Below are 5087 nucleotides of genomic sequence, written 5' to 3'. Positions count from 1 at the left end.
ATGCCAAGACATGACTAGTAATGACTGCCTTTTTTTTAGAAGGTATTCTTTGTTATTGTTTACAAGATAAACGTTTTCTGTGTTGTGTTGCTGATTGTCTCCATTTGTATTCAAAACAAACAAGGATTGTGTGGGTCAATGTTGCGTATTAGATTTTATCACTCTTATTAATTAACTTGTTTTGGAGAGCAACATAGCCACAGATCAAGTGCAAGTATGCAGGTAAATTTATTGTGATGCTGATGTAAAACAATCACATCTGATCTGATGCAGAACTCTTTTAATCTGACTACCTTTATAAATTACACTGCATTGACATTGAAAGCTGCTGACAGTAAATCAACTGTGAACAGTAATATTGATTACACTTTGGGTACATGCAGGGGCACGTAACAGAAATGATAACTACATATAAAAAGGACTTAATGTGGCATATGTGGAGTGCCAATAACTTTTACTTATAGGAATTATTTTCATGATTACTGCAGTTTTAAAGCTTAATTTCAACTTTTTTCTACATCATTACAGTAGAAGAATAATCCGTTATATACGTGAAACATGTACATGTCATTGATTGTAGTATGTGCTGAGTCTACAAAAGATTTTGTATGTCTAGTTGGGGTGTGAAGTCTTTAAATCCAAAATGGAGATACACAGTAAAGCCTTCTCAGCTTGAACCCAGACATTTCTTTAGGTTCTCTACTTCTCTCTTCTTAATGCTGTAAAGTCCCTCAACGAACCTGTATTTTTGCTGCTAAGCAGAGAAAACAAATACATTCTTGAGGGTTGTACCTGCACCCTAGCCAGATTTGCATGTTGGTTGTCTCTCTGGTTTACTTGCAGGACTGTTTTGGCAGGTACCTGACCTGCTCACTCAGGTTTGGCAGATGATGGTAAGAGTTGTTTATAGTGTAGTGGTGGTAAGTATTCTGCCAGAGTTTGGGAAAGCCAAGTCAAAATGCCTCCTCTGCCTCAATCTTTCACATCTTGCAAGAATGCCAGTGCCCTAATAGCTTGGAACTATTATCAAATAAATGCCCTGATGGGTACATTTTAAATTCCAGCCTAGGTTCCTATTCAGAGACTACCTATATATGCTAGAGACCAGCCAGACAACCCAGCATTTCCTGCACAGCACAACATCTGTCTCCCCAGCCTGACTGATGGATACACTTCGGCCTCTGAAAGCCTCACACCTGTCCTTCTTGGCCTGGCCCGTACACTGAAATTTCAATATTTGATTTCTCTTGAAAGCATACCTGAAGAAGGCAACAAGGCCACCCCATACTTTCTGTACTGGTCCCTTCTTCCTCCTCAAAGCAGCTCTACAAGAGAAAGGAGGAAGAAAAAAAAAAAAAAAAAAAAAAAAAAAAAAAGAAGCAGGAGTCATGGGACAAAGAGGAAAGAAGAGATTGAGTGATTGAGTGGAATCATAATGGGTAAGGTTTCTAATCTTAATTTTGACCTTTAATTCCGAGACTGTTTACATTGTCCAGTAAGTATGTAAGAAGTCTGCAGAGGAGCAAGGGCTGTGTTTTCTAATTAGTGGTTTTTATCTTTTAGGCTGTCCTTTGGTGTGTCCCTTGCTGCCATTACCATACAAGTGTTTTACAGAGAGCAGAACAGTTTCAACAGGTGAGATTGCCAAAACTCTTAAATAGCCTGCAGGCAAATTAGTGATATATTTGACTAGAAAGTAAGAGATCTGTGTTTACTGGAATCCCCATGCTAAATTATATAAAGGAGATGTTGAAACAAAGGTTTCCTGCCTTCCCGTGTGACTAATAATCATTATCCTACTGTATTTATCAGCTTTTATCTGGCAATGATAAATGAAAGTTCAAGCTGCCTCCTTAGCTGGGAATTCTGGTGGAGGAGAGAGACCACTACCACTGAGCTACAGATGTCAAGTCAAGTCCCATGATAATTTTACCCTAGTATTTCCTACTGGATAGCTAAAAGCTACAAACCCCTGCTGTGGATCCTGACAATCTTACTTTCTCCAAGGTGTCTCACTCCCAAGAACTCTAACTAGATAGTAGTGCAATGCAAATGGCTGCATGCTGTGCTTCTTAGCACTGCAGTGCCTGAACAGTAGGTCCAGTATATGACTTAAGTCATTTTAAAAGCTGGCTCACCCCTGAAATCATTGCAGATGCCTGTAATGTCCTCAGTACAAATAGCTCAGTACCTAACTATATCTGATTAAATCCTTTAACTCAGCCGCCCTTTTATAAGAACCTCAGAGGCCTGATTCAGCAGCTGTTCGTTCTCAGAACAAAAGCTCAGCTTTTTGACACCATTCCGCTTGGTAGCATGAGACCTGCCTTCAAAGACAGTGTTAGGATTGAAATACATCACTCCCACTTTCTATAGGTGGGGTAGCATCTCATGTCAGAGGAATAGTGCTCTCTAACCCTGTCTCTCTGTAGAGATAGCCCAAAGGTGGCAAACCCTCCTGCTGGCTAGGGCAAGTTAAAAAGTAATGTACATCACTGTCTCTAATCCCTTTGCCCTGACCTCGATTCAGAGCCAGCGGTTTGGCATGACCTGCCTTCATCTAGTCCTTGCTTCTTCAGGTGCTGCCAATCATCTCTTCCCAGCTTGCCTAGAACACAATGAACTAATTCCCTGTAAAATAAGGAAGTTGATACTAAGCTGTGAGAGATAGGTGATACCAGAATAGACTTTTCGGGGGGGGGGAGGTGTTTTTTTCATTTCAGATGCCATTTCAAAGCTGGCCACATTGCTGGCGCTTGTGCAGAAGAGCACAGCGGGGAATAGGCCAAGAGCCATAGAAACCTTGGCAGCCTCCCCACAATGTCCTGGATCCCAACCCCTGGCAACCAGTAAACCTCCTTAGGTCCTGACCTAGGTCAGATCAGCGGATGGGGACCTCTGCCCCACAACAGGCAGTTTCTGCTATCACTTGCCACCTCCTCCAGCTGCTGCGGGGCTCTGGTGCAGCCAGCTGGGGTGCTTCACCAGATGCAGCTCCCAGTCCCTCATCGGCTACTGCGGCACTGCATCTCTTTGGTTGGTGTGGACCTGCTGTGGGGCAGAATACCCTCCTGGGACTGAAAGCCACCAGTTTCCAGCCTTTGCCCTCCCGGGAGTCTTCATTTCCCACACCTGTATGCAGAGGCTCTGCTTGCTTCCTCAGGTACAGCAGAGCTTCGGGCTTCTGAAGCCACAGCATCTCAGAGAAGCTGATGCATCCCTTACTGCTATTGGGAGACATGATTAAGCAAGGTCAGGCACAGGTTAACAAGCCTGGGAAGCACTACCCTCGACTTATAATTAAGATCAGTGAGTTGCTGGAAAAACTCTCCTTTGCTCTTTGTCCACTTTGCTCTTTGCCATGAACCTTAAGGGTTGCACAATGCCATGATGGTATTACCCAAAGCCATGATAAAAGTTTCACTTTCCTTATCCATCAGCCGAGACACTGATTTTGAAAGTCTTCTCTTACATTCTGTGACGCTTTACTTCTCTGTTATCGCCCCTCTTTCTGATGCTGCTGCTCTTTCTGATATTCATTTCAAACAATAAAGTACATCAGAAATAGCCATGATGACCTGATATTTATGCCACGGTGGTCATTTTGGAATCTGGTTGTTCTTTCAGTGGGAAAATAAAACAGGTCTCACTTCACAGTCTAGAAAGATTTGAAATTAATTGTACCAACGGTCTAGTTCTCAGATTTTCGGTTTTGGAATTCTTTACAAGAAGATTGCTCCATTCTCGAACTCAAAGTACAGCTGACATATTTTACATACAAATTAGATTTTGAGAGAAATACACAGGCCATAGGAAGCATGAAAATCTTGCCTGCCAAATTGAACTACTCCAAAGCTGAAAATACGAAGAGTCTTGTGGTTAATCACCAAATATTTAACATCTAATTAACCGCTGAACATTCCCAACGCTTCAAGAAAAGAAATCATTCATATTAAAAGCATTCGGGGTACTGTATTCTTTGAAATTACTGACCATTGCTAGAAAGTTTAGGGAAATCAGTATTTACATACGGCTGCTTATGCAAACGTTTGTAAGTAGATTTCTTTTAACCATTTCGGTATTAAGCTTTCACAGGCACGCAATCTTAAAGTGGAAACCATGCTCCCAGTTTTCCAAGGCAAGCATTTCAGCAGCTCCCTTACTGTTTACCGCAGCTGGAAGTGCAGCTCCCTCTCGTGGCCCAAACTGCTGCTCTGGATATCTGGCAGGAGAAGGAACATTCCCACCCGACTCCCATCTTCTACTCAAGATGAAAAATGGAACCCTAACTATAAAAATGTATCGCTGTCATATGAGAATATTGACTAGCAGAGTAAAGGGGAAAAGAAAATATATCCTGTTACAGAGATTACATCATTCAAAGTGACTTTACAAGCCAAAATGAACCTGAGCTTTGTAAATAAACAACTTACACTTCAGGTAGTGCTTTCTGATTAGCAAGTAGTGTAATACTTTCTGCTCACTCATAAAAAAACCCCACCAAAGTGCAGAGAGTGGAAGGGATCAGGAAATGCAGTTGTTAAAGCCACTCCTACTCAGTCTAAAATCCTATTGTAGATGCATGCAGGGTTTGCCAAGTAGTTCACATTTTCTGGAAGCTTCTCTACATCCACAAAGATAACATCAGGCATAGGGCTCAAAAGAGTCTGAGGACAGTGAGGAACTCAAACCTTTAAGCCAGTATTATAAAAGTTCTGAGTTATTGAAAGTAACAGGCCAGAAATACCAACAGATATTTTGGGACAAGTGGATCTGAAAAAAAAAACCCAAAAACTAACAAGCAAACAAAAAATTAAAAATCAAGGCATTTCTTCCTTACTAGGCTCTCCAAAAGAATATTTCCACTAATAACACAGAATTTCCTTTTGAAGACTAAGTGGATATCTTGTTATCCAAAATGTTAGACGCTGTAGAATCTGAAGCATCCAAATCTATGTGGTCAAATGGTTATTAAGTAAACAATTATAATTACTGACTTGTGGGTGCTATAGCTATCTGTCCCACCCCCCCATCCCCCATAGTAATTATGATTCTTAAAGATGTTGCAGATGAAGAATCAAGAGTGA

The sequence above is a fragment of the Charadrius vociferus genome, unplaced genomic scaffold (assembly GCF_000708025.1).
Source record: "Charadrius vociferus isolate BGI_N301 unplaced genomic scaffold, ASM70802v2 scaffold377, whole genome shotgun sequence".
NCBI lineage: Eukaryota > Metazoa > Chordata > Aves > Charadriiformes > Charadriidae > Charadrius > Charadrius vociferus.
The sequence above is the reverse complement of the archived record's forward strand: the minus strand, read 5'-3'. Positions refer to the sequence as shown.